Here is a 25,868-nt window from a genome sequence, read left to right as displayed (position 1 = left end):
GGAGGACACTTCTCCCAAAACCTCATCAACGTGCACTGAGCCAAATCCTCCACCTCTGCAGCCCACATTTCATCTCCTTCCTCCCCATCCCCAGGAGCTAGAAAGGATCCTGGTCACTGTGACATCCAGACAGCCCGTGGGCAGGGGCTCTGGGCTAACTCTCCTGCCCAGCAGCCTCCTGCGTCCTAAGGGCATCACGTTACCCCGTGTCTGACCCTGCAGGCTCCCTGGGCTCCAGCGAGGATGGATCCTGGCTGAGGCGGGCAGGGTGGGCCCTGCACTCACCAGGTCATTCTTATGCCAGGCAAACCTAAGTGGCGGGGGGCTCTGGGCACCTACCAGCAGCTCCTCGCTCTGCCGCTCCTCCTCGGCTTTGGCTGCTTCTCTCTCTTTTCCCAGAGGGGCCAGATGCTTTTGTGGGGCCTCCTGGAAGAAGCAGGGGAAGGAGGGTTAGAAACTGCTGCAAACCTCCCAGCTGCCAGATTTCAGGGCCCGTCCTGCCCTGCAGACGCCAGTGCAGGGTCCCTGGGACTCAGACTGAGAGGAGCTGGTGAAACAGGGAGCAGCTTTTCCAGAGGAAACGCAGGGCCCCAGGCTGCAGGGACAGGGGTGCAGCCCAACCCCCAGCTCCCCGGGGCCTCACCCACATCCCAAGCAGCCAACTTCAGACAGTCCCCCACTTGCCCCAGCGCCAGCCCCCAAAGCTCCCGCAGGGCCAGATCTGAACATGGAGCCCCCCAAACATCCCCCAGCCCTGACCCCCCCAGCGCACCCCAAACACCCAGCTCCCCCCCCGCCCCAGTCACTCCCCATCCCTGACCCCAGCACACTCCCAGCTCCCCACAGCCCCATCCCCAGCTGCTCCCCAGCCCTGACCCCAGGGCATTCCCAGCTCCCCATCCCCAGCCCTGACCCCAGCACACCCCAAACTCCCAGCTCCCCCAGCCCCATTCCCGGCCGCTACCCCCAGCCCTGACCCCCAAACTCCCAGCTCCCCCAACCCCAACCCCACAGCCCTGACCCCAGCGCACTCCCAGCTCCCCACAGCCCCATCCAGAGCCGCTCCCCGCCAGGCTCTGACACCCCAGATCCGCCCCGGGCCCAGCCTGGGCTCCGAGCTCTGAGCCGAGCCGCGCTCCGGCCTCCTGCAGCTCCCGGCCCAGCCGCTCCCGGGCTCCGTCGGCCCGGCCCCGTCGAGACACTCGCCCCCGCAGCCCCGGGCAGCCCGCTCCGGCCGCGGGAGCTCGGGACCCCGGGCGAACCAGGCAGCCAGGCCCGCCCCGGCAGGCGTGTCCGCCCCACGCGTGTCCCCGCCCCCGCGCTGCCCCCGGCCTCACCGCGCTGCCCGCGGGCTGCAGGGCTGGAGCAGCCCCACGCCGCGCTCCCGGCCCCGGCCATGGCCCCGCTGCTGCACAAAGGGGCGGGGCCGGGGAGGCAGGAAGGGCAGCTCCTCCCAGGCCTGGCCCCGCCCCGGGCCCCACGCAGGGGGGTGGGACACGCGGGGACCCGCCTCAGCCCGGAGGGGGGCGGGGCTCCCCAGAGGAAAAACGGGGGCGGGGCTGGTGCTGCTGAACCATCAGACTCCGGAGCCCCCGGCTGAGAATGCAGCGAGCACGTGTCCGTTCAGCGCTGGAGGTGGGACCCAGCTCGTGTCAATCACCTGCCTCTAAAGCGTCTAAATCCCTGGGCACAGCTCGCCAGGGCACAGCTTGGGAGCTGCGCTGGGAATAGATCCAGCAGGAAATCCCGTCCCCCCCTCTGCTAGCTTGTGTCTTGTTACAGCCCTGGAGATAATCCCGCTGCCTGCACGTGTTCTGCAGAGAACAGAGGGGCAAATTCTCTCCCTGTTCCCCCTTCCACAGCCATTAAAAGACGGAATAAACCCCCAGCAGCGCCGTGCCCCACCGAGTCCCCTGTGTAAGGAGAGATGTTCAGTGACGGGCTCCAGCTCAGCGTCACCAGGTTTATATAACTTTTGGTGATGCCCAGAACTGGTCCAAGTCTTGCCCATCCTTCCTCACCCCCAAGCTGTGGGAGGAGTTTGGGTACATGAGGTGCAGGCTCTGGGCTGGGCAGGGGTTGGGGTGCAGGGAGGTGGGGTGGACCCTGGAAGGAGTTTGGATGTGGGCTCTGGGCTGGGGCAGGGAGTTGGGGGCAGTGGTGGGCTCTGGGAGGGAGTTTGGGTGTGGGCGGTGTGGGATCTGGGCTGTGGCAGAGGGTTAGGGTGTGGCACCTATCTTGGGCAGCTCCCGAAAGTGACCCACACCCCCCATCTGGCAGCAACTCCTACATGGAGGAGGCCCGGGGGGCGTGGGTCTCCTGGCACCACTGCCCGCTGGCACCACCCCTGCAGCTCCCATTGCCGCAGTTCCAATGGCAGAGTTGGCACTTGGGGTGCGGGCAGCGTGCGAGAGACACCCACGGGGGCTGCAGGGATGTGCCAGATGCTTCTGGGAGTGGTGCGCCGTGCGGGCGAGGGTGGGCAGGAATCCACTTTAGTCCGGCTGTGCTGCGGTAGTGGTGGCAGGAGCCCCCGGGTCCTTTCAAATCACCCGGGGCCAGCTGCTCAGGCTTTCTGACTTTCTGATGGGGAAGCAAAGGGAAGGCACATGTGTCCCTCATGAGCAGTTCTGGGGAGTCTTTTTGGGGCTCCTGAAGCAGGCAGCAGAGAGGTGCAGCCCCACCACCAAGTCTGTTTCACTGGAGGAGAGTGGGGGCTGCAGGGTGATCTCCCACCTCCGTGCATCCAGCAGCCTGTGCTCCCCCCTGCAGTGCTGGAGCCTCCACATTTATTTATTGACAAATAAAATTTGCAGAATTTTAAAATATTGTGCACAGAATTTTTTTGGTGCAGAATCTCCTCAGGAGTGAGACTGACTCAGGGAACCTCCTTGGATTGTCACTGCTTGGTGAACCACTCAGCCACCACACCAATGCACAGAGAGTGCCCAGCCCCACTGCTATGTGGGGCTGGGGGCTGGGGTCGGGTCATACACATTCACACTGTGCGCTCCCCCCGCTACAAACCGCTGCTGATTTCCCAGTTAGGACATTAGCTGTTACCGATAAGGTTTGTCTGTGTTGTTTTTTTTTATCGCATTGTTAGGTGTAAGAAGTATAAACTGTTCAATAGGTTCCATTAGTTGGTTAATAAGATGTTTATGAAGTAAATCACTGGCTTTAAAATAAGATCCAATCTGGAGCATATGAACTATTGACCCCTGGACTCCATCTCTGAGAGGGGACTTGTTTACCATCAGGACACAGGCTCAAACCAGTCCAAACTGGTTTTCCATAAAACCAGCCCTCAGCGTTCCATCTCCTCAGCACTTTTCCCGCCACAGAAGTGATATAAGGACGTGCTCAGCGCCTGCGCGGGGCCGTGCCCCCCAGCGGCCCCTCCACGGTCGGGTCTTCCCAGCGCTCCCGAGCCGGAGCGGCAGGCCCCCTCGGTCCCGCCGTGAGACTGAGGAACAGGAGGCCTGTCACCCCATTCCTGCCGTCCTGCATCCCTGGTGTCCAGCCTCCCACGGAGCCCCCGGGAGTGAGAGACCCCGGGGGCACTGGGGCTGGGCAGGAAAGTGACTCTGCCCGGGGAACCTGGGAGAAGCCTCAGAGCTGCCTCAGCCCCAGTGGGATTTGGGGCAGAGACTGGGGCCTGGGGATCCCCTGTGGTGTGGGGAGATGGGGGTGTCAGGCAGGGAGGAGAAGCTGGAGTTGTAGGGGAAGGTCAGTGGGATGCGGGGGTGAACTGTCTCTGTGCAGCCAGGAAATTCCCGGGAGTGGCGGGCGGGTGAAGGGGGGAGGGGGGTTAATTGGATCCTGTCCCTGTTTGTGCCACTTGCCTCTCGCCCCCGATACAAATTCTCTCTAGTTCTGCCCCTTTTCTTGCTCAGTGTCTCACACGGGGCTATAAAATCTGGGGCGATTCGCCCCTTTCCCCTCCAATGATCAGCTCTCCCATCTCCCCGATTTCCCCCGTTCTCCCCATGAGTCTCAAGCGTCAGTTAAAAATCTTCTCTAGTGAGGGGCATTTTCCCACCCATTTTATCTGCAGTGATTTGTCCTTGTGTAGGTGGGAAATTGTTGCCCTGAGTTCTTCTCCATCCTGGAGGTTGCAGGGGGTGAAATTGCCCAGAGATCATCTTTCCCGTCTCCTTTGTGAATCATTTGTTCCCTCTTTTACCTCTGTTAAAATGTTTGCCGAAGAAAGAGACCAGCCACATCTTTAATACCCATCAAAGCCAGAGGCCTCCCCCTGTTTGGGGATCAGTGATTCCCAGCTGGTAACGGGAGAGTTGGCTGGACCCTTTTCTTTTCTCCAGCTGGCACGGGATGAGGAGGTCACTCTGAATGCAATGTGGGTCCAGAAGTATCCCAAACCCCATGACAAATGGCCTCTGTGAGGTTGATTCCCCCTGTGCTAAGATGCAGCCACCTCTGGGGTGGATCCAGGGTGGCCATTATTTGCTAGTGACAGGCCATGGAAATTTCTTACCTATTTTGTCCCTCCAGGCCTTCCATTCTCCTGTTCAAGAGACATCCCCCAGGGCTCCCTCTGCCTGTGTGACTGGCCAGCAGGGGGCGGTGGTCACTTTCTATCCACTTCTCAGGCACTGTGAGGTAACAGTGTTGCTGGTTGGGGGTGGGGCTGTGTGGGGAGATAGCAGCTGAAGGGGGATTGGGGTGGGGGGAGGCCTCTGGGTGGCGGGGCCGGGGGTACCCTAGTGCGGTGGGTGGGTTCTGGAGATTTGGGGATTCCGGGGGTGGTTGTGATGTGCCCAGCCCTGAGGCTGTGGGTCCTGGAGGTGGGTATCGCTGGGGGCCTGGTGGCTGCAGAACAGCCGGGGTGGGCGTCTCTTGGGGAGGCGGGACAGGGGTTAGAGGAGCCTGGTGCTGTGCCAGGGGGCTCTGTCTGGGCTTCCCCGCAGACTCCTGGGATCGCTGCCGTGCCCAGTGCACAGAGTGTGTGTGGGAGAATCCCGGCGCTAGGCCAGGGGTGCCTGTAAAGCACCAGGGGATCCCGCAGAGGAGGAGGGTGCCAGGCAAAGGGCAGGCAGATCCTGCTGGAGGGCGGGGAGGATCCTAGGCAGGCAGTGAGGACAGAGTTCCCAGTGGGGTCCCTTTGGGGGTCTCTGGCGGTTGGGGGCCCTTGGTGGGGGGAACCCTTTGGGATTCCCAACCTGTCAATGAAGATCTGGTGGGGGTTCTCTGGCCGGTGGGGCTCTGAGGGTATCTGAGGTCCTGGCCAGGGACTCTGGCGGCTGGGTCCCAGGAATATCTGGGGAGGAGGGGCTGGGGCTCTGCGGGCTGCTCCTGACCTCGCTTCTTCTCCCTGATTAGCTTATGCCAGAATCCTGGCTCCAAGCACTGCCCGACATTCCCTGGCCAGGCCCAGTCACTGTGATAACTTTCTAGCCACTTATCAGACACTGTGAGGTGAAATCACAGATTTTGCTGCTCTGCTCCCCTCTTGAAAACTGCAGGAACTTCCAGTTCCATGGTCCTAGATTGTCCAGTCCTTGTCCTGGATCTGGGGGTGAGGGAGGAGGGAAGGGAGTCAGCGCTGCCACACAATGGTCTCTTCCACAGCATTCTGGACTCATTCTTTCTGAACTCTGGTTTCATTGAGACCATTGTTAATCCAGAGTCACTGTATGGAAAGACAAGGAGTGACTCCGGATCGACAGTGGGGCAAATGAGATCAGCAATTCTCCCTGTGAGGAGGGGCTCTCATTAGCTGCTCTCCCCAGAGAGCTAAAGGAGGGAAGCTGCTCAAACGCTCTGTCCCTCTCTGCTCAGGATATTGGGGTTCAGCTTCCTGGGTCAGACGCTGCAGCCTCCATTGTGATCTTAGCAGCTGCTGCTCCCAGCAGGGTTCTGTGCTGGGAAGTGACCTTAATTAAAGCTGCTTCTCTGCCTGGCCCAGGGGATGACTTTCTCCAGCTGGTCCTAGCCCCCTAGGGCAGCCCTGGGCCCTGTTAATACTAAATTCTGAGCCAGAGTCTCCAGGTAACTGAAAGACCTCAGGGAAAGTGCTGGGGACTGGCAAGAAAGTGACTCTGCACAAACAGCCCCTCCTCATTTCTCCTCCCAGTAGCAATTGCTAGGAGAAAATCCAGCCATGGGAGAGCAAAGCCCCCAGGAATGGGACTGTCCCAGCCAGAGGGGCAGGGAGAGAGGACGGGAAGGAGAGACTGAAAGGGGCAGCGGTAGAAATGAGGGGAGATTTCCAGCTCTCTAGTCCGCCCAGACACATGTATTGCTGCATCTCTGGGCAGAACCACTTTCCAGTGGACAAAACAAGGATCAGACAGAGGAAAAGCCAGTTCCTGACTCCATATTCCCCCTGCTGGGGTGTGGCTGACGTGGGGTCAGTGTCCGAGGGAATCCCCCACAGTGACTCCTTTGGTTTCTAGCCTTGTGTTCAGAGACTTTGTTAGGGGGTGAGGGGAGGGAGAAGGGAGGTTAAAAATGTGTCTGGGCTTAGCCTGGCAGGAGGGGCCAGATCTACATTGTAATAAACAGATTGAGCATTTCCCAGCATGGCAGGATCTAGGGTGTCTATCTGCAGGGAAAGGGCCTGGGGGAATTCTGATGTGAAATTAACTAAAACTGGTTCTGAAACGCCCACAACTGCCCTTCTCCCCCAGACAGGCTGCAGAATGACGTCCATGTTTTGCTCCAGCTCATCCCAGCCTGGCGTGGGACAGGGAAGAGAAATGGCTGCAGTGGAGCCAACTCAGGTAGAGATTATCGGGAGGTTGCTGGTGGGTTCCTGCTGGAGGAGAGGGACAGCAAATACACCGGAGATGGCAAGGTTTGCACAGTCTGGTTTGGAGGTTGGAGCGGGGCAGGAAATGCACAGGGTGGGGAAAGCAGGAGGCCAGGGTGTGGCAAATCCGCTGGGAGTTATTTAATAAGTGGCCTAGATTCTAGGAACAGACCCAGGAGGTTGGGAGGTGGAAATGCACTGATTTGTGAAGAAAGAAAATAGCCCACCTACATGGAGCTGGTAAAACTGACCAGACTCATAGTGCTGGAGCCTGAGCTCACTAACCAGCGGCTGCTGTGAGATATGAAGGGGGCACCCATGAGTCAGGCTTATTGGAGCTGCCTCTCCCTTCCTGCTCCTCACAATGAGGAGGTTATTGGAGCTTCCTACCAGGGAGCTCTCCCTGGACCCTACTAGGTGCTCCAACTCCTGAATCAGTCAGTGGCTAGTAGGTGTGTGATGGATCTGCTGGGAGAGACAAGGGGCTCTCTCTTCGTCCCCTCACCCTGGTATTTGCTGGATACGCTGAGCGGGGTGGGGGTGGGACTCTGTTGAGTGGGCTTCACCCAGAGCTTCCATTTGATTGGCTGCTCTCTGCCACAAATAGTGGGGCTGTGAGTGGGGAAAGAGGTCCTGAGTGTTGGACTCTTGCTCTTTCAGGGGCCGGTGACCTTCGAGGAGGTGGCTGTGCATTTCACCAGGGAAGAGTGGGCTCTGCTGGACCCCGCTCAGAGAGCCCTCTACTGGGATGTCATGGAGAGAACTATGAGACTGTGACCTCGCTGGGTAAGGGTTCCTGTCCCCTCGGTTCTTGGAAGGAAATGAAGAGTTAAGGTTCACGCCAGCCCCACAATGCCACCTCTACTCTGTCCTGTTTCTGCATCACACCAATATGCAAGTGACACACACTACCAGAGACCCTCCCATGCTGCAGAACACTTCGGGAACACAGCAGAGGAGCAATATCACACAGTGTCAAATAGCTCCTCTTTACTCAAGTAAAACTGGGGGTTAGGTCCAGCATAACGAACAGAAGCTTCCTACCTCCGGCCTTCTCTCAAACCCTGAGCCTTCTCTACCCAAACCAGAATGTGCTTGGAGTGTAACAAGCAGGCAGCTGGAGTCAGAGCTGCTGGTCCAGGGTTACTTATCACACAAACACTCTGTGCGTCCTTGAATGCTGGCTGAGGGTATCCATACAGGGGATCTCCAGCAGCAGAACACTGAATCTCACCCAGGATTACAGATGACACAACTCCTCACTGCTCTGGATTGCACCCCAGCATGTGAAAATGGCCTAGGTTGGTAGTGACATTTCTTGAGACATGCAGAGTCTTGCTCCCATATCACCAGGTGTAATAACAATAACAGGAAAGGCCGAATATGGAAAACTGATTGTTCAGCTTGCTTTTGACCTGCATCATATTTTGCAATATATTCCAAATAAGGAAATTAACGCGCAACGTATGTGTCATTGTTTGGGGTTTTAAGCTTTAAAAGGCTTGTGTGATTTTTAGCTCGGGGACAGTATTCCAATAGCTGTTGCCCCCTGCACACTTTTAACCAAGAAAAGAGCCTCAGGCTGAGCTGATTCAAAATCAATCGTGTGGTCGTTTTCCACAACAACTTCAAGAGGTCCCTGTGATGGAATATAAATGTCTTCTTCACACCTTCCCCTTGCAGGAGAATGGCTGTTTGACCAGCTGTTTGCCTTGCTGTCTCTGAGGAACTGCTCTGTGGGTGTTCCCAGAATTGTAACTTTTCAGTAATATCATACTCTAAAATCTCATAAATTTACATACAGTGTTACTACACGTTTTAACAGGAGGTAATATTCAGTAGGTTATGCATTTTCAAATGATACCTCACAAGCCATACTGCGTACAAAATTGATCATAATTTTCTAGAAGAGTGAACACGGGTATAGACTGACACTGTCTGTGTGTGTGTTCCCAGCAGATATGTGGGTATTTCAATCCCTCATAAGCACAGTGTTTGGCATCTTCAAGGACCTGGGAACTGGTCCTGGGAATTCACTAGTTTACCAAGTGTGACGCTGTATGGAATTGTGAGACACTTTGGTATTAATAATAAAAATAATAATATAATCTGATAAATTTGCAATGAATTGTGCTAGATATGCCATGCCAAGTTTCAGTGAAAATGTTATGATTTGCCAAGTATGATAATTTTGTTTCTACGTTTGTATCACCTTTGTATTGTGAGTTATAGATATGTAGGGTATATCTGTATTTCAAGACTTGTGCAGTGTTTCTGGGTGACACCCCCAGACATATTGGCATCAACACTGCCTAGCCTGTTTGATGGCCCATTGAGGGTCATCAGCTGTACAATGAGCCCATGGAAAGGACCAAGGGGATACACCTATTGAGTCAGCAAGACATGCTGGGGTATGCCTGTGTAATGAGAACTTCAAGGCTTTTCCATGCCACGTGCTGTGAAGCTTGTGTTTGGGACACAGGAAGTACAGGCCACATGGCAAAAGGAATGTAAAGGGCAGCTGCATCATCTCCATTTTGTCTTCAATCCCCCTTCCTACCTCTGGAGCAACTTCTCTACAAACTGAACCCTGGAACAAAGGACTGAATGACCCATCCAAGCTATGGATGTGTTCCAGATGGACTTTCAAGCCAGCAACTCACCAATACTGCTAAGAACCTGATATATCCATTTTGGAATGTATCTGACTGCGTTCCCATTTAACTTCTTTCTGTCTTTCTTTCGTTTAAACCTTTCGTTTAGATGCTAAAGGATTGTCTGGAAGGATGGAATTTTGGGTAATATCCAAACCTATACTGACCTGGTGATGTGGCTGAGCCTTTGGGGTCAGAGGAACACTTTGTTTATGTGAGCAGAGTTTTTAAATAACCTCTCACTGTACTGGACCTAGTTGCTGATTGGGAGTCAGAGATCTGGGATGCAAGAAAGGGGGCTGTGTGATTTCTTTTTCAGCTTCTCGATAACCCGTGTGGGGATCAGAAGCACAGTTAGTGACTGGTCGTTGAGTTTAACTTCAGTGTTAACCAGCAGTTTTGGGAGCATCTGCTCTCCCTTTTCAGCCTTTCCTAACTTTGGCATTTTCAGTGAGAACTGCCCCTGCCGCACCAGGTCACACTAAGCACTGAAGTTAAATTAATAGAATGTTTTTTTAGACCAAGTCTTATGAAATCAACTGAACTCCTTTGTTTTCTTTCATCTGAGCAGGGTTTCTAGTTTTCCAACTTGATGTGATCTCCCAGCTGAAACAAGGGGAAGAGCCATGGGTCCCACACCTCCAGCGGTCAGAGGAAAGAGAGATCCTGAGATCTTCCTGCACAGGTGAGAAACATTAAACCACCTCAGAATCTGTAAGTGCCTGAAGGAAACATCTGGGATGCCCTACAAAGCTCTTGGGAGGTCTCTCAGTTCATTATTATCCCTAGCAGGGTCGTATCCTCAGGGTAAATATAGTTCATGGCTTCCTATAGATCCTAGCAGACACCAGGCAGTAGCTTCCTCCCTTCCCCCTGCGTATTTGGATGGGATGTGAAGGCTGAATTCATCCCCCTCCTCTCTCCTACTTGGGGGAAGAGTTTGGGGGAGTTCAGCTCCTGATTTTTATTTGACCTGTCTTCAGCACTTGTTTTTGTTTGGTCTTCCCCTTTCCATCCCTGTTTGAGGTTTCTGTCTCTATCACAGCAGGTGATGCAATGGCATGTGAGAAAGAGGAGCAGAATTCTCAGCCTGGAAATGTTGAGCCAGTGGGTAAAAACAGAGCATTATCTCAAAGATCGAAAAGGAATGTGTCCAGGAGTCATAAGCAGGAAAAATCCTGGGAGATTCAGCACAGAACAAAAACACATCAAGGAAACCAGCCAGGGAAGAAAGTGGATAAATTTATTTCCTGTTGGGGAACTCAGAAGCTCCTCATGGAAACCACAACACAGCAGGATATCCTCAGGTGAAAGAGAAAAAATACATGCAGTGAGTGTGGAAAAACCTTCTCTCACAGCTCAGCCCTTTCTGTACATCAGAGAATCCACACAGGGGACAGGCCCTATGAATGCACTGAGTGTGGGAAAACCTTCAATCGCAGTTCGCACCTTATTAGTGATCAAACAATCCACAGAGGAGAGAGGCCCTATGAATGCCATGAGTGTGGGAAATGCTTCACTAGCAGCTCAAACCTTTCTCAACATCAGAGAATCCACACAGAGGAGAGGCCCTTTGAATGCAGTGAGTGTGGGAAAAGCTTCACTAGCAGCAAGACCTTTCTAAACATCGGAGAATCCACACAGGGGACAGGCCCTATGAATGCACTGAGTGTGGGAAAACCTTCAATCGCAGTTCGCACCTTATTAGTGATCAAACAATCCACAGAGGAGAGAGGCCCTATGAATGCCATGAGTGTGGGAAATGCTTCACTAGCAGCTCAAACCTTTCTCAACATCAGAGAATCCACACAGAGGAGAGGCCCTTTGAATGCAGTGAGTGTGGGAAATGCTTCACTAGCAGCTCGGCCCTTTCTGTTCATCAGAGAATCCACACAGGGGAGAGGCCCTTTGAATGCCGTGAGTGTGGGAAAAGCTTCACTAGCAGCTCAGACCTTTCTCAACATCAGAGAATCCACACAGGGGAGAGACCCTTTGAATGCCGTGAGTGTGGGAAAACCTTCAATCGCAGTTCGCATCAAACAATCCACGAGGAGAGAGGCCCTGTGAATGCAGTGTGTGTGGGAAATGCTTCACTAGCAGCTCAAACCTTAGATTTAATTTACCCTGGCTCCTCAACTGTGGCTACAGCTCTAGTACCCATCAATCCAAAGACTGAGAGAAATGGAGTTCCAACCATTGTCCTTTTAGTATCTTATTGTTCCTCTCTCTGTTTTTTGTGCTGGCCTTTCTATTCTATCATTTTCTGCCTTTGTTTAGTTGGTAACAGTTGGTTTCCATCACTCACGTTTGTTTGTTTAAATCTCTATCTGTTGTGAAATAAATTTTTTGCTTGTTCGATAACTGGACTCAGGTGCTGTGTGAAATACAGTAGCAATGGTCCACAGTAAAACTAGTAACCTGGGATACTTGGGAAGAGAGGATCTGGGATTTCACCGAGTATCTGGTGATCAGGCTGGACCCCAGAGGGGACACATTGAAGAACTCAAGGGTTAAGGTGGCTGCTGTAGCTCAGAGGAGGGTCCTTGAGTTCCAGCTGGCTGGTGAGTTTGGTCACTAACATCCAGCTGCCAAATGCAAAACTCCCTCTTCCTTGTGGCAGGTGGCAACAAGGAGACTCACAGCCCTCAGCACCCTGAGAAGGGTCACAATGTGTCTCTGTGTTGATCCACCTGTCAAATCCACACAGGGAAAGCTCCCGATAGCACAAAACTCTGCCCTATGAAATCATGGAACATGTGCTCTTCGCTCTGTGAAAGCATGTAAAGAATCCAAGCGCTGGAGGACAGGGTTTGGGTCCAGAGTGCCCTAGACAAATTGGAGGTTTGGGCCCAAAGAAATCTGAGGAGGTTCAACAAGGAGAAGTGCAGAGTCCTGCACTTAGGATGGAAGAATCCCAGGCACTGCCACAGATTGGGGACTGAGTGAGTGAGGGGGGATTTGATAGCAGCCTTCAAGAACCTGAAAGAGCAGCAGTGTGGGCTTTCTCCTGGCCACTTTTGCTGGGCTGGGCAGGTGTCCTGGAGGCCTTTCTAGAAGAGAATTGGCAACGGAGTTAGAAAAACCAATGTGAAAAACAGAACCTGAGGTTTAGACTCATTTATTTATAATATAAAATCTTCAATTCTAGTGTCACAGTCAATACAATTGCTTCAGCCTGATAGTTGCCCAAAGGGAAACTTAACTTCTCTCAAAGGGAGTGGAGAGAAAGCACTTGTCAGAGTCCAAGAGAGACAAGTTGGTGAGGGTAAGAGCTTGCAGAGGACCAACCTCTGTTGGTGAAAGAGACAAGCTGTGGAGCTAACCCCACACCCTTCTTCAGTTCTGTGTAGCCTGGAAGGTCGTCTCTTCCATAACCAGCAGTTAGAACATAAGAACAGCCACACTGAGTCAGACCAGTTCATCTAGCCCACTCTCCCGAAAGTGGCCAATGCCCGGCGCCCCAGAGGACCCTTGGGACCAACATGGATACACCATCACCACAAACAAGGTTAAAAGTCAATGCACGTGGGAGAAGCATCTTGTGTTTCATTCCTTATGTCCTAGTCCCATCATGTGGCCATTTCCTTTTCTTCCTTTCTGTTAAAAGCTTTGGTGTTTTGCACAGAAACATTATTTCCCCAGGAGAGACCCAGGAGTGGGGGCTGCATTCCTGTACCAAACAGTCACTGGAAGGGGGCAGACAAAGGCCTTTAGGACGAGGCGTCCGTCACTGTCAAAGATCATCTCCCTCCTGCAGGTCACTGGCAGCCTGAATTTGTTCCTTATCCTCCCAGAGTCTGGGGGCTGGAATCAGCACTACCCAGCCCCTCCGTACGTAGCAGGAACAAACACAAACCTGGTCTTTAAAACAAACTGTCCCCTTCCTTCTCAGGAAGATTTTTCTGTGATTGAAGTTGAGCTTCAATTCCCCTCTCCTAGTGGCGGGGCAGGTGTGGGGCCAGCTCCCAGTGAGATCTGTTTTCACCATTGCCCCCTTTCAGTCACTCTGGGATGGTAACTCTGCTCCCAGCTGTCAGGCAGCTTCCAGCCCATCCACCCTGCTCATTAACTCTGTGGTCATATGTCACTCCCTCTGCCAGCACTCACAGCTTGCAGGAAAGCTACTCCTGCCAGATGCATTGGTGGTATAGTGGTGTGCGTAGGTGCCTTCTAAGCAATTCATCTGGGTTTGATTCCCAGCCAATGCAATAATGGCTTTTCTCTTCTGTTGTTTCCTCATCTGGAAGTGGTTTAATTTCAGTCACATTGTGTTACAATCACATTATCTATAGAACGAGACAATAAATGTGTCGAAGTCCAGCAGGTCATACAGGCTGGAGGCACACAAGGGGCTGGAATGTGTCATCTGAGAAAGACAGAACACTTGGAAACCTGCATCTCCCATCCCCTGGCCTTGCGTGTTATGATTCCAGCTGCGTGAGCTGTTTGTAGGATGTTCGGCATGGTGGGGAAATGAAGTTTTGAGTCAGTTTTTGCTCCTGCAGGATTCCTTTGCTGTTATAATTATAATGACATGAACAAAGGGAGGCAAAATAAACATAAACCCCAAGTTGCAATACAGGTGGGAAAGAGAAGATCACAGTTAAGCCAAACACTTCAAAATAAAAATTAATACTAAAAAGGGGAGGAAGAGATCAGGTATGTGGAGATCCTTGATATTTCAATGCACATTGTTAGAATCAAAGTTCAGACTTGACACTGGAAAACCCGCAACTACCTGTCTCTCTGAACACCTGTGATGAGCAAGATGGAGTTGGGACACCTGTTCTGCTTCAATCATTTATTGTCTCTCTGTTCTCTCCTTCGCCCCCCAATTCCTCATCTCCAATGTCTCTGCCTTTCTCCTCTTGCTCCCTCTCCCCTGCCCTTTCCAGGAACTCACGCTCTACAGCATTTAGGACAAGCCAGAGCTCCCATGTTCTGCACATGAGCCTGTGTCAGAGGACGTGGGACCCCAGTCAGAACCAGTCACGGATCAATATGTCCTTTATGGGCGACTTCTCTGCCTGCTCTGCAATTTACATCTCCCCCCCCCCCCTGCAAACAGGGTGGGGTACAGCTCTGACTGAGAGGCCTCACAGGAGAAATTTCAGCCCCAAAGACAAATTTGTGTGAAATGCTGAGAAGTGAAGAGCCCCCTTCCCCTCCCCCCAAATCCCCAGAACTCTAGTGTCACCCCCATGGCACCAGCACAGGGAACCCAGTGAGATGGGGTTACAGAATACAAGGGGGGAGGCAGCAGGGAGAGAGGTGACAGGGAATCTCTCTCTTTCCTTCTCTCTTCACTTTCTGTTCTTCTCTTTCCTTTCAGGAACTGCAGTCACAGCAGGGAGGGGTTTGTCTCTTTATCAGGGATCCCTCTGTGTCACGGAGGCTGCACAAGTCATAGATTCTGTGACTTCTGCAGTGGCCCCTGTGGCTGACTCCTTGGCTGCCCCAGCAGCTGGCCTGGGGGCAGCTTGAGCAGTGGTTCCAAGGGTGGCAGGAGCAGCCACAGCTCAGTGGCTCCTGGCACCTGTCCCAAGGTGGCCGGGCAGGGTTGGCCTCTGGGGATCCCCTCACCTGGCAGCATCTGGAGTGGCCAGGGGCGCTCTAGGAATTTGGCTGCCCCAAGCATGTGCCTGCGGAGGGTCCGCTGGTCCCGCGGCTCGGTGGACCTCCACAGGCATGACTGTGGAAGGTCCGCCGGAGTTGCCTGCCGCTCTCGGCAAAATGCCGCCCAGCGCGCCAGTGCGCGCTGGGAGTATGGAGCCGGCCCTGGGAGTGGCAGTGGGTCCCAGGGCTTCTCCCCAGCACATGGTGCCACGGGTCCCCAGGACTCCCTGCGCCCACAGCTGGTGCCATGGACCCCTGGGCCTCCTCCCCAAGATTCAATGAGGTATTTATGGTATAAGTCATGGCGGGTCATGGGCAATGAGCGTTTGGTTTTTGCCTGTGATCTGTCCATGACATTTACTAAAAATACCTGGGATTAAATCTTTGCCTTCCTCATTATCGATCAAATAAATCAGATCGCCTCCACCTGCAAGTGGATTTAGCCCAGGACCCTCAGAGTCAGCAGCTGTTCGCCCCCACGGAGCTCTCTGGTCAGGTGTCCTGGCGCTGGAAACCTCCTGTTTAGATCCTAAAATAGCGTTTTTGCACCAGGGGCTGAAATTTTGGACTGGACTTTATAGCTCCACCGTTATTTTACTAGATTGCTTCAAAACAGCAAGTCAAGAAAGTCTCCTAAGTGCCAGGCTCTCTGCCATGGAAACAGCTGCCCCTGCTCTGCAGGAGTCTGTGCGCTCCACACAGCAACGTACACACCTGCTCCGCACTGAAGAGGGTCAGACAGTGACAGGGTTAGTAACACAAATACTTCAGACTAGTAACTCCAGGTCCCTTCCTTTCTTTAAACCAGGATGTGCCAGTCAACTGGTAACCATGGTGTTATCTTCACCTTAAAATACCGCTCAGGACATTTTCAGTGAGCCCTGCACCCCATGCCCTGCCTGCAGCCAGCCCCTGTCTGCAGCCAGCCCTGCACCCTCTGCCCTGCCCCACCAGCTGCATCCTCCCTACCCTGCCCGCAGCCAGCCCCACCCCTGCCCTGCCCGCAGCCAGCCCTGCACCCCTGCCTGCAGCCAGCCCCACACCCCTGCCCACAGCCAGCCCCTGCCACACCCCTGCCCTGTCTCCAGCTGTCTCCTGCCGCACCCCTGTGGCCCCCAAAGCCAGCCAGCGCCCCACACCCAAGCCATGGACACCTGCCTGTCTCCAGCCAACTCCTGCCACACACCCTGCCTGAAGCCAGCCAGCCTGCCCCACACACCCCTGTCTCCAGCCAGCCCTGCACGCCTTGCCCTGCCTGCAGCCAGACCCTACCTCCAGTCAGCCCCTGCCCTGCCTGCAGCCAGCCCCATGGCCACTGGTGCCCTGCACTTCCCAGGCAGTAACCTGCACACCTGCTTCAATGAGGGGCAGGAGCAGCTGGGACCCACACATGTGCACACCCGAGGTGACCAGACAGCAAGTGTGAAAAATCAGGACAGGAGTAGGAGGTAATAGGATCCTAGATAAGAAAAGACCCCAGAATTGGGACAGTCCCTATAAAATTGGGACATCTGGTCACCATAGCACACCCCAGGACTCCTGGGTTCCATTGCTGGGTTTCCTATCGGTTCCACTACTGGTTGTTTTCCTTTTCCTGGGGACTCTGGGCAAGTTGCTCCCCCTCTGGGGCTCCGTCCCCAGCAGGCAAATGGGGATTTCGTACCTTCCCGCTATTGGAAAGTGCTGGGAGAATCCCAGCCAAAGCTGCTCTGACAGCGCTAAGCAGCATCTGACCATTCAAGGTCAGAGCACACTGCCCAAGAGGAGAAGTGTCTGGCTCTGGGGTTTCACTTCAGCCCAGTCTAGAGAGAGGCCCAGCCATGGGTTTGACTCAAGAAGACCAAGTCTCCAATTTGTTAAGGGTGTTTTGAATTCCAGTCCTGTGCTCCAAAGTGCTTGGTGTCAGTTGCACATTTTAGAACGATACTCTCCACTCCATTTTCCAAATCATCATTCATACTGTTTACCCACCTCCACTAGGCGGAACCCTGCCAAAGAAGGAAAGAGGCTGGGTTTTGGAATGATTGTTCTTGACAAATCCATGATCCCTCGATGCTAGAACCAAATTATCCTGTAGGTGCTGCTGTCAAACTGAGTGTTTAAGAATATATTCCAGTACCTCTCCAGCTATGGAAGTGAGGCTAGCTAGTCTGTAAGGCCCAGGGGTCTCTTTGTTCCCCTTTGAAATATAGGTCCTGTCTTGTTCATGGATGGGAAGATGTTCTTTTTCAGGGATCTCAGACGAGAACTGGGACACAACACCTGGTTTGTTAAGGCCTCAAAAATGGAGGCAGGAACCTCTTCTCTCCTGCTGGCAAAGAACCCCAGGTACCTAAACATCCCTGAATCAGCTTTAAGAAAGGCAGTGGTTAAAAAGTTTGGCCCCAACCATTTCTTGTTTCCCAGACTAGACATTTTAGCAAACTTTAGAATTCCTTGGTGCTAAACACCGTGAAACTCTCCTTTCTCCTTCACAGATGGCTTTATCGCCCCTTATCTCACTCAGGCTCAGGACTGCCCAGAGTTCGAGAACTGTCCCTGTTCCCATTGGACAGATGGGGAGGAGCCTGAGGTATAGAGAAGGGAAGTGACCTGTCACCAGATGGATCAGACTGAACAGGTTTCAGACCTCGAGGAGGCTCTTACCTTCTAAACAGGGACGGCTGTTTTCTAGTAAAATCACTATCATGGAAGTAGAAAACTCTGAAGAGGTTCCTCCTGTCTCTCACGTCCGTGAACCCGAACACTCTCCCAGTCCTCAAAGAGAGACCTGGAGAAGGAGACTTGCTGAAGCAAAGCCACAGGGGTCTCTGAGGTCTCCCTGGCCCCTCGCCCCATCCTGCCTGGCTGATGTCAGCATCTCTCTGTGAGGTCACCACCTCCCCACCACCTTGGACCAATAGTCTGAGGGCCTGCAAAAGGCCTTTGTGATGTCAATGCCACACCCCTCCCTTGCTGTGCCAATGTCCTGCCCCTGGCCAGGCACTTTGGAGGTTTGAGCTACTCCCTGTGGATCACCCCACTCAAGGAGCGTTCGTTCTAGGCAGCAAGCCGGCTAGGCTGTGTATCAGACGCTGCTCCCAAAACACTCAGTTTTTCAGAAATTAGTCAACTTTATGGCCAGAAGAGACCATTAGAGCATCTAATCTGACCCCCTGCATATCACAGGCTTCCTGTATGACACAAGAGCTACTTTTGGGGCAAACACATTCCAGAAAGGCATCTAGTCTTCATGAAATGACATCAGGAGATGGAGAATCCACCACTTTCATGGTAGCTTGTTCCTGTGGTGAATCATCCTCGCTGTTGAATATTTGTGCCTTAGTTGTAATATGAATTTGTCTCTTTTCACCTTCCAGCCATTGGGTGTTGATAGGCCTTTCTCTGCTCGATTCAAGAGCCCTTTAATACCCAATCTTTTCTCTCCATTAAGGCACTTCAACACTTTAATGAAGTCACCTTTCAATCTTCTTTTGATCAGCTAAACAGGTTGAGCTCTTTCAATAGCTCACTAGAAGGCAGTTTTCTCCAGCCCTCAGAACATTTGGTGGCTCTTTGCTGCCCCAGCTCCAATTTCACATCTTTTTCAAAGGAGGACACCAAAACTGGAGGCTATTCAGTATCAGTCTCACTGATGCTGTGTCACCTCCTGTGACGTTATTGACATAATCTGTAACCGTATAGATCACCGTTGCGACCGCTGTTCTATTTGTAGCCAATACTGTAGAAAGATTGTAGCGCTGAAGGTGGCCACGTCCCCTCTGTTTGACCGTTACCATTGCAGGAGAGAAGGTTTCAATGGAATCGAATGCCCTGGCTCAGACAAGAGACACAGGAGGTTTTGCTGTTCATGGATCCATGCAAAGGAAATTGTGTCTCTGTGTGAAATGGAGGAGGGACATGAAATGCCCACAGGGTGGCACAATGCCTAAGCTAAGGCAGGAGGGTGAAGGAATCAGGCTGAGGAATGGCTGAACTGGACTCACCTGGGATTGAAATGACATTTGTTTCTGACAGGCAGTGAGAAACTGCATTAATTCAGATGCAGGGTTGAGGCTTCTTTAGCTGCTTGTAAACTTGAACTTGATTTCCCAGAAGGGAGAAAGGAAAGTCTGGGGCCTTGAGTCCTGGCAGGGGTCTCCTGGGCAGTGGAAAGCATCCCTTGTTTGGCCCTGCCAAGGATCGTGGAGGCTGAGACGCCCCTCGGCTTGGATCAAAGGGGAGTTGGATGGAATTTATCACACAACCCTCCTGTTCCCCCAGAGCCCCACGGGAGAAGCTAGAGAAGGGGAGTCATTCCTCCCTATGCTCCCAGAGGAGCTGCTAGCAGGGCCGTCCAGAGGTGGGGGCAAGTGGGGCAATTTGCCCCAGGCCCTGGGTCTTGCAGGGGCCCCACAAGCAGGAGTGTAGCTAGGGGAACAGGGGGCTGCTGCTCCCCACTGAGCACATTCCCCAAAGTGGCGCCTTAGTAGGAATTTGGAATAAGGTGGAAAGATCTGGAATTTCCCCCACAGCTCCTGGGTTGGCAGGGGTGCAGGTGGAGGGCAGAGCCCAGGGCTGGGGTGGTGGTGGGGGTGTCGGTGGGGAGCAGTGGGGGAAAGGCAGAGCCAAGGCTGGGGCAGCATAGGGCATGTGGGAGAGCCCAGGGCTGGGTTGGCAGGGGTGCAGGTTGGGAGTGGAGAGCCCAAGGCTGGGATGGCAGGGGTGTGGGTGGAGGGGCAGAGCCCAGGACTGGGGTGAGGAGGTGCAGTGGGAGCCCAGGGCTTGGGTGGGTGCAGCCAAAATTTCTTTTGCTTGGGGACGGCAAAAACCTAGAGCCGGCCCTGCCTCACCCACCGTGAGGTAGGTAGGAGCGGATCATTATTATCCCTACTCCAAGAGGGACAAGCTAAGGCTGAGAAGGAGAATTGACTTGTCTGAGGTCACACAGCCAGTCAGTGGCAGAGAGTTAGAATAGGACCCAAGAGCCCTGATTTTCAAACTCACCATCGGATCTTGAATTTCAGACATGGAATGACCTGAGTAAAGTGCTCTCAGATGAGCTCCAGACCAACAACAGTGCACAGGAATTATTCAGCAAGTATTTGAGGAGAACTGCAGTGTTAGAGAGAATCATGAACTGCTCAGAGACCATTAATGTAGAGAAGCAGCAAAATTCATCAAACATAGAACTGGTTCTGACTTATTTCCTTGGTCTTGAAAGAGAACAAGGACCTGAGTCTCCTCCCTGTCAATAACCCCCTGCTCAGCCAATCAGGGTAGAGACTGAGGACGGGAGGCTGAGGGTTCTCACCAGAGAGCCCAAAGGATGGCCCAGGTCACTGGTGGGGATCAAATAAAATTCAGAATAAAATTCTGCCTCCTTAAGCTCGTGTTTTCCATGCCTAGAATTCAACTGTCACCAGATGGATCAGACTGAACAGGTTTCAAACCTCCAGGAGAGCTCTTACCATCTAAACAGGGATGGCTGTTTTCTAGTAAAATCACTGAAAGGAAGGAGAAAACTCGAAAGAGGTTCCTCCTGGCGCTCACGTCCGTGAACCCGAATACTCTCTCAGTCCTCAAGAGAGACCTGAGAAGGAGACTTGCTGGAGCAAAGCCACAGGGGTCTCTGAGGTTTCCCTGCCCCCTTGCCCTGTCCTGCCTGGCTGATGTCAGCATCTCTCTGTGAGTCATCACCCACCACCTTGGACCAATAGGCTGAGGTCCTGCCAAAGGCCTTTGTGATGTCACTGCCACACCCCTGCCTTGCTGTGCCAATGTCCTGCCCCTGGCCAGGCACTTTGCAGGTTTGAGCTACTCCTGTGGATCACCCACTCAAGGAGCGTTCGTTCTAGGCAGCAAGCCAGCTAGACAGGGAAACATCAGACGCTGCTCCCAATGCTACACTCAGTTTTCAGAAATGAGTCGACTTTATGGCCAGAGACCATTAGAGCATCTAATCTGACCCCTGCATATCACAGGCCTCCTGTATGAAACAATAGCTACTTTGAGGCAAACACATTCCAGAAAGGCATCTAATCTTCATTAAATGACATCAGGAGATGGAGAATCCATCACTTTCATTGGTAGCTTGTTCCTGTGGTGAATCATCCTCGCTGTTGAATATTTGTGCCTTAGTTGTAATGTGAATTTGTCTCTTTTCACCTTCCTAAAATCAGAGAATCTCAGGGTTGGAAGGGACCTCAGGAGGTCATCTGGTCAACCCCTGCTCAAAGCAGGACCAAACCCAACTAAGTCATCCCAGCCAGGGCTTTGTCAAGCCTGACCTTAAAACCTCTAAGGAAGGAGCCATTGGGTCTTGTTATGCCTTTCTCTATGCTCGATTAAAGAGCCCTTTAATACCCAATCTTTCTCTCCATTAAGGCACTTCAACACTTCAATGAAGTCACCTTTCAATCTTCTTTTGATCAGCTAAACAGGTTGAGCTCTTTCAATAGCTCACTTGAAGGCAGTTTTCTCAGCCCTCAGAACATTTGGTGGCTCTTTGCTGCCCCAGCTCCAATTTCACAACATCTTTTTCAAATGAGGACACCAAAACTGGAGGCAGTATTCCAGTATCAGTCTCACTGATGCCGTGTCACCTCCTGTGATGTTATTGACATAATCTGTAACGTATAGATCATTGTTGCACGCTGTTCTACTTGTAGCCCATATTGTAGAAAGCTTGTCGTGTAAGTGGTCTATGGAGAGGTTCTGATTGGCTGATTATAATTATGCTATTTCTAGATGTGTATCATTTTTATAGTTGACATTATGAATTCCTGCCCATTTCCCCACTGGCTGGAGCATGGCTAGAGTGTGTCTGTGGTTAATGATATTTGCTGTAGATTGTTCGTTTCCTGCCTTGGCAATTCAGACAGTCCCTTTTCCCAACATATCTCCAGCACATCATTAGTTCTAATAACAGGGCAGCTTTCTCTGGGGCACTGAGATTTTCTGGGAGTTGGTGGCTCCTTTCTTTCCTCCCTGGAGTAAACTCACCTTTTATTCCATGGTTCATGCTTTATGGAATAACAACATCAGCATGAAGAAAGAGGAAAGTAGATATCTCACTGCCAGGCTGAAGGTGGCCACGTCCCCTCTGTTTGACCGTTGCCATTGCAGGAGAGACGGTGTCAATACAATCGAATGCCCTGGCTCAGACTAGTGACACAGGGAGGTTTGCTGTTCATGGATCCATGCAAAGGAAATTGTGTCTCTGTGTGAAACTGAGGAGGACATGAAACGCCCACAGGGTGGCGAAATACCTAAGCTAAGGCAGGAGGAAGGAATGGGGCTGAGGAATGACTGACGTGGACTCACCTGGGATTGAAATGACATTTATTTGTGTCAGGGTGAGAAATTACACATTAATTCAGATGCAGGGTTGAGGCTTCTTTAGCTGCCAGGCATGAACTTGGGCAGATTTCCCAGAAGGGAGAAAGGGAAAGTCTGGGGAAGCCTTGAGTCCCTGGCTGGGTCTCCTGGGCGTGGAAAACATCCCTTGTTGGCCCTGCCAAGGATCGTGGAGGCTCAGACGTCCTCGGCCGGATCAAAGGGGAGTTGGATGGAATTTATCACCCAACCCTCCCTGCTCCCCAGAGCCCCACGGGGAGAAGCTAGAGAAGGGGAGTCATTCCTTCCCTGCGCTCCCAGAAGAGCTGCTAGCAGGGCTGCCCAGAGGCAGGGGCAAGTGGGGCAATTTGCCCCAGGCCCTGGGTCTTGCAGGGGCCCCACAAGCAGGAGCGTAGCTGGGGAGCAGGGGGCTGCCGCTCCCCACTGAGCTACACACATTCCCCAAAGTGGCGCCTTTGGAGGAATTTGGAAGAAGGTGGAAAGATCTGATTCCCTCCCCACACCTCCTGAGGTGGCAGGGGTGCAGGTGGAGGGCAGAGCCCAGGTCTGGGGTGGCAGGGAGGTGCAGTGGGGAGCCCAGGGATGGGGTGGGGCAGCCAAAATTTTTTTGCTTGGGCGGCAAAAAACCTAGAGCAGCACTGCCTCCATCCACCGTGAGGTAGGTAGGAGCAGATCATTGTTATACCTACTTGAAAGAGGAGAAGCTAAGGCTGAGAAAGGGAGAATTGACTTGTCTGAGGTCACACAACCAGTCAGTGGCAGAGTTAGGAATAGGACCCAAGAGCCCTGATTTTCAAACTAACCATCGGATCTTGAATTTCAGACACTGAATGACCTGAATAAAATGCTCTCAGATGAGCTCCAGACCAACAACAGTGACAGTAATTATTCAGCAAGAATTTGAGGAGAATCATGTTAGAAGAATTATGAACTGCTCAGAGACCATTAATGCAGAGAAAGCAGCAAAATTCGTCAAACATAGAACTGGTTCTGACTTATTTCCTTAGTCTTGAAAGAGAACAAGGACCTGTGGTTAATGATGTTGCTGTAGATTGTTCATTTCGTGCCTGGGCTTAATTCACACAGTCCCTTTTCCCAACATATCTCAGCACATCATTAGTTCCAATAACAGGCAGCTTTTCTCTGGGGCACTGAGATTTTTGGGGAGTTTTTCTTTCCTCACCCTGGAGTAAACTCAGCTTTTATTCCATGGTTCATGTTTTATGGAATAACAACATCAGCATGCAGAAAGGAGAGGAATATCTCTGCCAGGGCTGAAGGTGGCCACGTCCCCGCTGTTTGACCATTACCATTGCAGGAGAGAAGTTGTCAATACAATCAGATGCCTGGCTCAGACAAAGACACAGGGAGGATCCATGAAAAGGAAATTGTGTGTCTGTGTGAAACTGAGAAGGAAATGAAGCGGCCACAGGGTGGCGCAATGCCCTAAGCTAAGGCAGGAGGGTGAAGGAATCGGGCTGAGGAATGACTGAAGTACACTCATGTGGGATTGAAATGACATTTGTTTGTGTCAGGCAGTGAGAAATTGACATTGAATTCAGTTGCAAGGTTGAGGCTTCTTTAGCTCCTTGTAAAACTTTTGAACTTGATTTCCCAGAAGGGAGAAAGGAAAGTCTGTGGCAGCCTTGAGTCCCTGGCTGGAGTCTCCTGGGCAGTGGAAAACATCCCTTGTTTGGCCCTGCCAGGATCGTAAGCTGAGACGCCCCTCGGCTTGGATCAAAGGGAGTTGGATGGAATTTATCACACAACCTCCCTGCTCCCCAGAGCCCCACGGGAGAAGCTAGAGGAAGGGGAGTCATTCCTCCCTGCGCTCCAGAACAGCTGCTAGCAGGGCCGCCCAGAGGCGAGAGACAAGAAAGCAATTTGCCCCAGGCTCTGGGTCTTGCATGTGCCCCACAAGCAGGAGCTGATGCTAGGGGGAGCAGGGGGCTGCCCCGCTCCCCACTGAGCACATTCCCCCCAAGAGTGGCGCCTTAGTAGGAATTTGGAATAAGGTGGAAGATCTGGTTTCCTTACCCCTGCAGAGTGCAGCACTGTGGAGTTGCGCCGGGGCCTGATTGGGCCTCCAGCTCCCATTGGGCCTCCAAAGCAGCCAGGGCCCCCTTGCACGCACACACCCCCGCTGCCTCAGCACGCTGCGGAGGGAGGGCTGTGTGCTGGGCACGTGTTTCACTTTGGCTCCAGAGGGCGTGCCAGCAGCTCGAGCTGCTGTGGTAAGAAGAAGAGGAGTCCTGGGGGCAGTTAGGGAGCAAGGGGAGGGGTTGCGGATGGTTCGGGGGGGACTTTCTGGGGGTCTGGGGCAGTCAGGAGCAGGGAGGTTAGAATGGGGGAAGTCTGGGCCTCTGTCCAACAGCAAAAGGCACAAGCCTAGAAAAGCAGCCGTCAGCGGGAAGTGCTGTCGGCTGGCGGCCGGGCAGCCGTGGCCCGGCTCACTTGCCCCAAACTGTATTATTAATGCATTTTATTTAGAAGATGCAGCCACAGAGTGATTTAAAGGCCTAAACGCAACGGAGGCTGGGACTGATTACAGAAGCTTTCACTGCTGGGCTTTTCATCTAGGTCATACAGTGCCAGGCCTTGGCGGGAGCTCCGCTAGAAGTTTCTTGAGGCCATCCATGCAGCTCACAGCTTAGCTCTTCTAAGCTTGCAGCCGCATTGGCTCAAAAGTTGGGAGCAGTTAGCAATTCTGTAGTTAGAGATTTTTCATTTCCTAGGCATAACATTATGCAGGACACAGGGGAGCTGAGTGAATAGCCCGGCTTGTCCTCTGCAAGCCCTTCCTGCTTCTTTCCTTGTGTTTGCAAGGTCTCATGCTTTGTGCTGCATCCGAGCAGCACCTTCCCTCCAGGGCACAGCCTCCGGGGCCTCCTCCTTCCTCACTTTCTCCTTCTCTCCTCTGTGGTTTTCTCCATGCCCTGTTCTGAGTCTGCCTCCCCTCTCCACCCATGCACTGTATTAGGCACGTCTCTGCCTCTCTTGTTTGTGGATGCAGACATAGGATGGCAGAGGCAGGGGCTGTTGTTGTGTTCTCTGCTGGGTCTGGCTAGATCCAGACTCTAAATCAAACGCTCCTTTGCTAGCAGGATCCTCGCCTGCTCACAAGGGCTTCTGGCTACACACTAAGAGCCAGGTGCTAGAGGCAGAAGCAGCTGCCCATGTACCCTCAATGGCAGGGGAGCTGTGCGTGGTCCCTGCCCGCCCCACTTTGGATTGCAGGGTGTGTCTTGGTGTGTGTTGAGTCCTGTCAGGGGCGGGGAGTAGTTGGATAGGTGTAGAGTCCTGGCAGTCTGTCACAGGAGCAGGAGTGTGGATGGGAATCCAGAGCAGTCAGGGAGACAGGTAGGAGTTCTAGGGGAGCGGTTGGGGGACCGGGGTCCCAGGAGAGAGGCAGTCAGGGGACAAAGGTAGAAGTGTTAGAAGTTTTGAAGAGAGCAGGAAGTGGGAGGAGCGGATGTAATTAGTAA

At 52.9% G+C, this 25,868-nt stretch overlaps 1 pseudogene; it reads left to right on the top strand.

Moving 5' to 3' along the window:
- The window catches only part of LOC120381406, an 83,811-nt pseudogene that overhangs the window by 14,739 nt on the left and 43,204 nt on the right, over nt 1-25,868 (top strand).

Source organism: Mauremys reevesii, linkage group 14 (genome assembly GCF_016161935.1).
Source record: "Mauremys reevesii isolate NIE-2019 linkage group 14, ASM1616193v1, whole genome shotgun sequence".
NCBI classification, from domain to species: domain Eukaryota; kingdom Metazoa; phylum Chordata; order Testudines; family Geoemydidae; genus Mauremys; species Mauremys reevesii.
This window is presented reverse-complemented; position numbering and strand designations above follow the sequence as displayed.